Source organism: Mustela putorius, unplaced genomic scaffold (assembly GCF_011764305.1).
Source record: "Mustela putorius furo isolate JIRA1106 unplaced genomic scaffold, ASM1176430v1.1 tig00003853_pilon_pilon_pilon, whole genome shotgun sequence".
Classification (NCBI taxonomy): domain Eukaryota; kingdom Metazoa; phylum Chordata; class Mammalia; order Carnivora; family Mustelidae; genus Mustela; species Mustela putorius.
Genome location: NW_025422005.1, coordinates 11,498,393 through 11,508,676, shown reverse-complemented (window position 1 = coordinate 11,508,676; position 10,284 = coordinate 11,498,393). Strand labels below are relative to the sequence as shown.

The window sequence follows — 10,284 nt, the reverse complement described above, 5'->3', positions numbered from 1 at the left end:
TGTTTCATTTTTTTCCAGTGCAGTGGTAGAGACCTTCAACTTTAAAGTTCAACTTTGACACTTTCAACTCAAGCTCCTGTGATCTTTTTTTTTTTTTAAGATTTTATTTATTTATTTGACAGAAATCACAAGCAGGCGGAGAGGCAGGCAGAGAGAGAGAGCAGGAAGCAGGCTCCCTGCTGAGCAGAGAGCCCTATGCGGGGCTCGATGCGGGGCTGGATCCCAGAACTCTGGGATCATGACCTGAGCCGAAGGCAGCGGCTTTAACCTGCTGAGCCACCCAGGCGCCCCAAGCTCCTGTGATCTTATGAAGTTACTTAAGGTGTCTGTTCCTCAGTTTCCCTGAGTGTACAAAAACAGAGATAATAGTAGTACTAGCCGCTTCAAAGGCAGATCGTCAGAATTAAGCTAGTTACTATAAATCGTCAGAATTATGGGCACCTGTGGCTCAGTGGGTTAAAACCTCTGCCTTCTGCTCAGGTCATGATCCCAGGGTCTGACGATTGAGCCCACATCAGGCTCTCTGCTCAGCAGGGAGCCTGCTTCCCCCTCTCTTTCTGCCTGCCTCTCTGCTTACTTGTGATCTCTGTCTGTCAAATAAATGAATAAAATCTTAAAAAAGAAAAAACCCTGAAGAGTATAAAATTTTTTTTAATTTTTTAAATTTTATTTAAAAGTAGGCAGAGAGAGGAGGAAGCAGGCAGAGAGGTAGGCAGAGAGAGGAGGAAGCAGGCTCCCTGATGAGCAGAGAGCCTGATGCGGGACTCGATCCCAGGACCCTGAGATCATGACCTGAACCGAAGGCAGAGGCCTCAACCCACTGAGCCACCCAGGCACCCTGAAGAGTATAAAATTTTTTTTTAAATCGTCAGAATTAAACTAGTTACTATATAAAGCATGGGACAATGCTTGGCCAGCAGTAAGACTTCCAAACATTAACTCTTATCATTACCAGGTGTCTTGCCTCCCTAAGAAGACTTAAAACTCTCTACTCATCCATTCTTTCCCAAAACACAAAAACAAGGGAAAAGTAAACACCATGTGTTTTTATTCTCACTGATGTTCATATAGGCCTCCCAGTATTAAAGCCCTGTCATTTGGTACTGTTGCATTTAGCCATTGTAATCAAATTATCTAACCTAAAATGTGTTTCCTTTCATGTTTTTAGCATGCCAGTCATCTTCCTAAAGTAACAGCTTCCTGTTGAGAATTTTTGCAATTGCAATCCTAATAATGATTGTTGTAAACTGCAATCATGTATTAAATGTTACGTCTTTAGAAGTTAAAGTGATGTGCTTACTAATTCTCTGGTTTCATGACTTCCTGTGTCTGAAATATGGATCATCTCAGGGTGTGTCCTCAGTCCGTCATTTTTGCCTTGATGCTCACGGTGTGAGCCACCCACTGAACACTAAAATTCCCAAAGTTGATTCCAGTCCTGACCTCCCTGGGTGTTTCTGAGGCTTCTTCTTGGCATCTCCACATGGATAGTTCATTTGCAGCTCAAATTCTCTAAAATACAGCTAATACTATGGACAGCCTGTCCAAAGAAAAAGGATTTTGTCTTGTTCATTCTCTGGAGCTATATTTATTTTGAATACATTCTTCTGTGAACCTATTTCCTTAAATGAATTACCCTGACTAAGTCTTAGGGACCGTAAGTCTCACTCTTGGGGTGTGATTAGTTTTTTAAGGCTGAGGACACTTTTTTTTTGAAGGCTTTGTGATTGTAGCATGTTACCAGCAGAGGGAGATAGTTCCTTACAATTTTGTTGTATTTGGCAATGCGCCTTAACAAAGCAATTAGCTGGGCATTCCTGGGACTGAGTTTTCTAGGAGAACAGAAAGATAAAGATCTAGGAGACCATTGGAGGATGCTGCAAAGGAAATAGCCTTTGTTCCAACCGATGGGCCACCAGGAGACCAGCCCTAGTTAATCATATGGGCCCTTTGTGACTTTGGGCAAGTCCCTTCCTCATCTGTAAAATGAAGAAATGGGGCCAAATGAACTCTAAAATTGAGGAAGTGGTGGTGGTTTTCTTCCACTGGGGGAAAGCCCCAAAAGTTGAAGTAGGGCACATACATATATTAACAGATATCCTAAAACATGATATACCACGCATGTTTGGGACTTGCACTCAGAACTGCAGGCACCTTTTATAGACCATGTAAAACATTGAGATGTGAAAAGAATTAAGAGCAAAGCCCCAGGCACGCCTGGGTGGCTCAGTCAGTTAAGCATCTGACTCTTGATTTCAACTCGGGTCATGGTCTCAGGGTTGTGAGCCCTGCCTGGTGAGCCTGGAGCCTGCTTGAGATTTTCTATCTCCCTCTCCCTTTGCCCCTCCCCTCCTCCAAAAGAGCAAAGCCCACAGTGAACAAACTTTCCATCTAATGCATGAACTGGAGCTATGTAGGCAGTTATGTCAAGAAATAAATGTTAGGGGTGCCTGGGTGGCTCAGATGATTAAGCGTCTGCATTCAACTCAGGTCATGATCTCCAGATCCCGGGATCGAGTCCCACATCAACTCCCAGCTGCTTCTCTCTCTTTCCCTCTGTCTCCTCCCTCACTTGTGTTCTGTCTTTCACTCTCAAATGAATAAATAGAACCTTAAAAAAAAAAAAAGAAAGAAAGAAAGGGAAAACTTACCAATATTTAAAGGGTTCATGCCTTTTGACCCAACAATTGCATTTCTGGGAAATTTACCTGTAGATACATTTGCCCATATGCAAATAACAAAAGGACAAAGATATTCTTGGCTACTTTGTTTATAGTCACAAAGCAGTAGAGTTGAATGTCCATCTCTAGAGCATTTGTTTAAAAGATATATGGTACATTCATACAAAGGAACAGAATGCAATTTGTTAACAAAATTTCGTTGGTCCTAAGTATGCTGACACGGAATGACCTCAGAGAATTATAGTTAAATAATTTTTTTTTTTTAAGCAGCCAGGTAAAGAACAACATGTTTAGTTTGCTGCTATCTGTAGGTTTATTTATTTAAATATGTATGTGGGGGTTTTGCTTTGTTTTTTGTTTTTTTAATTTAAGCAACTTCTACCCCTAGTGTGGGGCTCAAACTCACAATGCAGAGATCAAGAGTTGCGTGCTTTTCTGACTGAGCCAGGCCGGCGCTCCTATATGTGTATGTGTGTATTGTGTATGCCTCTCTGGAAAGATATAAGGAACTTGTCATGGTAATCACATTGATGGAGGAGAGAGGTTGCTGGGGGACCAGTATGATGGACTTGATCTTTATATGTCCTTTTGTAGCTTTTGAATGTTGTTCTATGTTAATAGCTTACTTATTCTAGGGGTGCCTGGGTGGCTCAGTGGGTTAAAGCCTCTGCCTTTGGCTCAGGTCATGATCCCAGGGTCCTGGGATGGAGCCCCACATCAGACTTTCTGCTCAGCAGGGAGCCTGCTCTTCCCCACCACCCCCGCCTGCCTCTCTGCCTACTTGTGATCTCTGTCTGTCAAATAAGTAAATAAAGTCTTTATTCATGTATATACATGAGTATATATATAAGAATTGTACTTCACTAATTGATTATTGGAATAGACTGGAGGAAAACTAACTTTTCTTTTACTTATAGAGAGGCAATGGCTGCCCCTTTCATCCCTGCCTCATCTCTTGTCCTATTGTGTCCAATCATATCCCAATCAGCCTTCACACTGCAGAAAGATTATTCTAAAATAACATTTTCTTTTTCTTTCTAAGATTTTATTTATTTGACAGAGAGAGAGCACAAGCAGGAGGAGTGGCAGGCAGAGGGAGAGGGAGGGGGATGCTCCCTGCTTAGCAGGGAGCCCAATTCGGGGCCCCATCCCAGGACCCTAGGATCATGACCTGAGCTGAAGGCAGATGCTTAACTGACTGAGCCACCGAGATGCCTCTCTAAAATACTATTTTCAACACATATCTTCCCTGTCCCGAAATCTCTATGACCTAGAGGTAACATCCAGTTTTCCTGATGATATTTCAGATCATATATAACTGATGTCAATCTTATCTCCTCTTTATCAGAAGGAACATTGCATAGAGTTGAATAGCCTAGGTTTGGCTGAGCCTCTGCCTTTGGCTCAGGTCATGATCCCAGGGTCTTGGGATCAAGCCCCATATCGGGCTCTCGGCTCTGCAGGGAGCCTGCTTCCTCCCCTCTCTCTGCCTACTTGTGATCTCTGTCTGTCAAAAAAAAAAAAAATCTTTAAAAAAACAAAAACAAAAACCACAAAGAGATATCACCTCACACATGTGAAAATGGCTATTATCAAAAGCACAAGAAAAGACAAGTGTTACCAAGGAGGTGGAGAAAAAGGAGCCCTTGTGCACTATTAGTGGGGATATAAATTGGTGCAGGCTGGGGCGCCTGGGTGGTTCAGTGGGTTAAAGCCTCTGCTTTCGGCTCAGGTCATGATCTCGGGGTCCTGGGATCAAGCCCCGCATTGGGCTCTCTGCTCAGCAGAGAGCCTGCTTCCCTCTCTCTCTCTGCCTGCCTCTCTGCCTACTTGTGATCTCTGTCTGTCAAATAAATAAATAAAATATTTCCAAAAAAATACCTTAAATTGGTGCAGCCACTGTGGAAAACAGTATGGACATTCCTCAGAAAATCAAAAATAGAACTACCATAACATCCAGCAATTCTATTTCTGGGTATTTATCCACAGAAATACTTATCCAAAGAAACACTAATTCAAAAAGATATATGCATCTCTATATGCATTGCCTCATTATTTGCATTAGCTAAGCTATGGAAACAATCTAAGTGTCCATTGATAGATGAATGGATAAAGAAGATGTGATATAGGGACGCCTGGGTGGCTCAGTGGGTTAAGCCACTGCCTTCGGCTCAGGTCATGATCCTGGGGTCCTGGGATCGAGTCCCCCATCAGGCTCCTTGCTCTGCAGGGAGCCTGTCTCTCTCTCCACCTCTGCCTGCCTCTCTGCCTGCTTGTGTGCTTTCTCTCTCTTTCTGACAAATAAATAAAATCTTAAAAAAGAAGAAGAAGAAGAAGATGTGATATATTTATACAATGGAATATCACTCAGCCATAAAGAAGAATTAAATCTTGCCATCTGTGACAACATGATGGACCTACAGGGTATTATGCTAAATGAAATAAGGCAAAGAAAAGCAAATACTGTATGATTTAACTTACATATGGCATCTGAAAAACAAAACAGGGGCACCTGGCTGGCTCCGTCAGCAGAGCATGCAACTCTTGATCTCAGGGTTGTGAGTTCAAGCCCCACATTGGGTAAGAGATGACTTAAAACAATAAATAAATAAACTTAAAACAATTTAAAAACAAAATAGAATGAATACAGACTGATAAATACAGAGAACAATGTGGTGGTTGCCAGAGGGAAAAGGTGGGAGAATGGGTGAAAAAAGAGGAGAGGAAAAGTACAAAGTTCCAGTTATAAAATAAATAAGACGCAGTGATACAATGTACAACATGGGGACTATAGTTAATAATATGTAACAACTTTGTGTGGTAACACTTGTTAGCTACATCTGCAGTGATCACTTTGAAATGTATATAAATGTTGAATCATTGTATCATATGCCTGAAACCAATATAATGTATGTCAAAAAACAGTTCTGGAGAGGGACCGTAGTGATGGTTGCACAACAGTATAAATGTATTTATTAGCAATGAATGCTGCACTTCAAAAGGGTAAAATAGTAAATGTTGTTTATTTTTTATGGGTATTTTACCACAATAGAAAATTGGAAAAAATAATGCACAAAATTAACAATAACAAAGGCTTTGAAGCAAAACCACCTGGGTTCAAACCTTTCCCTGTGATCCTGGGTTGAGTTAGTTAATCCCCATGTGCCTCAGTTTCTTTTGTCTTAATTAGTTAATTAATTTTTAAAAGATTTTATTTTTAAGTTATCTCTACACTAACGTGAGGCTCAAACTCACAACCAGGAGATCAAGAGTCACATGCTCCACCAAATGAGCCAGCCAGGCACCTCTCCTCAGTTTCATCATCTGCAAAATAAGCACAATAATGGCAACTACTTAGCAGTTTGACACATAAGAGTACACAATAAACATCAGCTATGATTATTATTAAAGATTTTGCTTTAAGGGGCGCCTGGGTGGCTCAGTGGGTTGGGCCTCTGCCTTCAGCTCAGGTCATAATCTTAGGGATCCTGGCATTGGGCTGTCTGCTCAGCAGGGAGCCTGCCCCCCCCCAACTCTCTCTGCTTGCCTCTCTGCCTACTTGTGATCTCTCTGTCAAATAAATAAATAAAATCTTAAAAAAAAAAAAAGATTTTGCTTTAACATTAAATCTTTCATGCTAATCACAATTAATAATTTTATAGTGGCTTATTTACTTGTTTATTGTCTGTCTTTCCCAGTAACTCTAGGGAACCTCTACAAGGACATGGGGCTTTGTTAATTTTATTTAAAAATATGTTCGGGGTGCCTGGGTAGCTCCGTGGGTTAAAGCCTCTGCCTTCGACTCAGGTCATGATCCCAGGGTCCTGGGATCAAGTCCTGCTTTGGGCTCTCTGCTCAGCGTGTTGCCTACTTCCTCCTCTCTCTCTGCCTGCTTCTCTGCCTACTTGTGATGTCTGTCTGTCAAATAAATAAATAAAATCTTAAAAAAATATGTTCTATACATATTACATGGTTTGGCACATACAGGTACTCACTAAATATTTGTTGACTATATGCCCTCTTAGTTGTCAGATTCCCAATGTGCTCCAGTGAATTCAAAACATATTGAATTCAACACATACTTAGTAAGTCTCTACTGTGTGCCAGTCTCTAAATTAGATGATATAGCAGTGAACAAAACAGGAGTATCTGCCGTCTTTCACTTAGATTTGGGAGGAGAGTGGGGGAATGGTTCTATATTTGAACTTGTTCTAGCAAGCAATTCCAAACCAACCTGAGCATCAGAAGTCCTAGGAACTTTAAGAAAAAGTCTGAGGTGGGTTGGGGGTGGGATGGATGGGTGGGTGAGGGAGCTAAGGTGGGCCCTGGAACCTGCATTTTTAAAAGGAAGCAATTAATAGCTGGTCCAGTGTTTCTAGCATTGAGCTCTATAGAGTATTTTGGTGAGTGGTGGGATTCGTCACAAGCTCTATGGCCATTTTTATGCTTGGGGTTCTTAATAACAGGCTTTTAATATTTCTTTTACCAGTTACAGTTGCCAAGTTTCTCCTTCATTATGATATTTCCTAACTGAAAAACTTTGAGTTTCTTTTTTTTTTTTTTTAAAGATTTTATTTATTTGTCAGAGAGAGTGAGCGAGAGCAAGCACAGGCAGACAGAGTGGAAGGCAGAGTCAGACGGAGAAGCAGGCTCCCTGCGGAGCAAGGAGCCCGATATGGGACTCGATCCCAGGACGCTGGGATCATGACCTGAGCCGAAGGCAGCTGCTTAACCAACTGAGCCACCCAGGCGTCCCAAAACTTTGAGTTTCTTAAATCAGTTTCTCATGCTGGGGTTTCACAAGTATTTCCCCTGGGGTCTCTGAATTATCCAAGTTTGAGGACCACTGAATTATCCAGTACTTTCTGGAGCGAGGCTGACCCACGTCTCCTCAAGAGTACCTTGTCCTCCCAACCCAAAGGGACTTGGGTTCTGACCCAGACCTATGACCCAAGAGATACCCCAGAAGGTCCACTTTATTCCTAAACGGTGGGCTGGCAGCTGAGAATTGCTTGTTTCAGGCGCAAATGGTTAGGACTGAAGCCCTTGGGCTCTGTATCTCTGGCATTATCTTAGACCACTTACCAAATGCATGAGACGGTGGAGATTCTCACCTACACACCAGGGTGCCCCCTTGGAAGAGGTATTTTGTTGGACCTCACCGCCTGGTGATAGTGGAGCTTGGGAATCATATATGTCTAAATCCACATTCTGCCCTGTCTCCCTCAGCCCGACCTTGCTCCTCAGGTGTGAGGTCTTGGGAAAACATACTGATACTACTCTGCATCTCAGTTTTCCTCATCTGATAAAAGGAGCTAGTAACAAGTCACACTGTGGGTGCCTCCATTAAGGGAGGCTTCCATTGCACAATCAAGGCACTCAGTTTCCCTTCTTCGGTTGACGTCCAAGAGCACGTCCATTCAGCACAGCCCTCCCTCGTGCCCATCAGCCCCCGTGGATCCAAATGAGTTAGAGTTTAGTTCCTGGCCCTAGGTCTATACAGTCTCAAGCCATTGGGGAAATTCCAGTTGCCCCTCGGCCTAAGTGCAGTAGGGGAGATGGGTGCAGCTCTGGGGTCGGTTCTAGGGATTCAAGAAGGCTGGCGCAGAAGCTCGACGTTCCCCCACTCCAGCCAGCTTCACTGCCCCGGCGGGGCGGCGTTCCAGCCGCCGGAGAACCTCTGCCAGGGACCACGTCCCTTCCCAACATGGCGCCATCCCTAGGCCGCCTCGCTCGGGCACGCCCCGTTGACGTCTGTGCGAGCGCGTCCTCCGCGCCAGTCCCCGACGCATGCGCACTCGGCGCTGTCTTCTCCCGGCCAGAGCAGCAGCAGCGGCGGCGGCGTTTGAGTGGAGGAAGATGGCGGCTCCGGGCGGCTCGGGGTCCCGCCAGCTGTGAGGAGCCCCAGTGCGGCAAGCGCCGTTTGAGGCGGAGCACCTCTGCTCTGGCTCTGTCCCCGGCTCCTTCATCGCCGTCGCCAGCGGAGCGAACCCGAGAGCGTGGCGCGGACTGGACCAGGTGAGGCTTCTCCCTCTCCTGGGGCCGCGGCGGGGAGCCGGCGCCTTCTGCCCTTTATGCCCCAGGCCCGCAGGGGGCAGGGGGCGTCCCCGGCCCGGCGCAGGCCGCGCATCCTGCGCGGGGGTCGGTGCCGGCTGGCCTGGGGGCCTTGCTGTCGTCATCCTCGGCCTCGCTGGGTTAGGCAGGGAGGAGGAGGAGTGCCCCTTTCCACCTCGCCTTTGGAATGGGAGTGAACCCGGCCCCTCTCCTCAAGGAGGGCGGTTCACATCCCCTCACCGCGTCTACGAAAGGGTGTTATGACCAGGGCAGGGATGGCTGTCAGGGTGTCAGCTAATCTTTCACCCGGCCCCCGGATCTTTACCGCCTTGCGCTGAGGAGCCGGAGTCCAGCGCCTTCCAAAATTGGGGCTGCGGCGAGGGGCCGGCATCGGTGGTGAAGCTGTAGCTGCAGAGGGGGAGATTTTGGAATTGGTTTTAAAAATAAAACACAAGCAGCCTGTCTTGCCGCTTAGCTTTTCGAGTGTTCCTCCGGCGAAGTGGGGGGACTGCGGGTCTCCTTGATTGAGACAGCAGTCCACGTTGTGACTGTGAGAATTGTTTGTGCAAAGGGAACGGTGGAGGGTGGGAACGAATTTGTAAACGGAGGAAAACCCGATTCTGAGATCTTGATGGTCTCTGCAGAGTATAACTTAGGTGCTAATGAAGCCTTCGTTTGTTTGAAAACCTTTGTGTTTTTGAGCTTCGGAATAGCTAATTGCTTTTGTCTGTTCAATCTCCTGAATTTTATTCGGAAAATAAAAGCTTCCCTTAATTGCCGGAGTCTTTGGGCTTTTCTGTCGTGGGATTCTGATTGCTCTGGGTGAAGATTCAGACACCTTACCAGCTCTCACCTACTGGCAAGGACATTGTTATTCCTTCCTGAGAATAAGTTTTTGTTGTTCAGCTGCTAATTGGGAGGTTTTGATTTAGTTTCTCACGTTGGGAAGCTGGCTTGAAGCCTTGTGATCTCTTCCTTGAAGAATGATGGGATCAGCTGGAATTGTGCTATGGGGAAAATGTTTCGGCCATGGCTTTGGCTTGGACACACTGAATATCTTTGTAACTAAAATTTGTTTCCCTTGTGTTTAAAATGATGACATCATGGGTTTAAAGGGAGAAGGAAATTAGAGGAGAAATACCATCATTTAGAATCGAACATTTAAAATTCAGTCTGCAGCTTTTACAGTGACTAGTGACTGTGTCAAATTCCTAACTTTGAGCATATTCATGTGCAAAATCTGATTGGGCGTCCTTTCTATTGTGTGTTGTCATTTTATATCCTGTAACTGTTTGCTTTTGACAAACCCAGTATAAATCTATTACTCAATCTACATTGACGCAGGGATGTTTTGTTTACCTTAGAAAGCTTTTAATTGTTAAAGTGACAACTGCTTGATTTAATATTAGCTAATCTTTGACCTTCTCTTAAAGCTTTCCCATAGAGATTTGTAGATTTTCTTATTGCCTTTCATAAGGCCATAAACCTGAACAAGTAACTTCACAGAAAATTGAAGAGCCACCTTAAATTTCAGTTTGCTAAGAATCAT

General features: G+C 44.5%; 1 protein-coding gene across 3 annotated transcripts in view; it reads left to right on the top strand.

The window, feature by feature from the left end:
• The first annotated feature begins 8,477 nt into the window (after nt 1-8,477).
• FBXO42 (F-box protein 42) overlaps nt 8,478-10,284 on the top strand; it is a 105,465-nt gene continuing 103,658 nt past the window's right edge. For all 3 annotated transcript variants that reach the window (XM_045063823.1, XM_045063824.1, XM_004741388.3), the window contains exon 1: nt 8,478-8,699. The gene's annotated coding sequence lies outside the window, so the exon portion shown is untranslated. The remainder of the gene's footprint in view (nt 8,700-10,284) is intronic.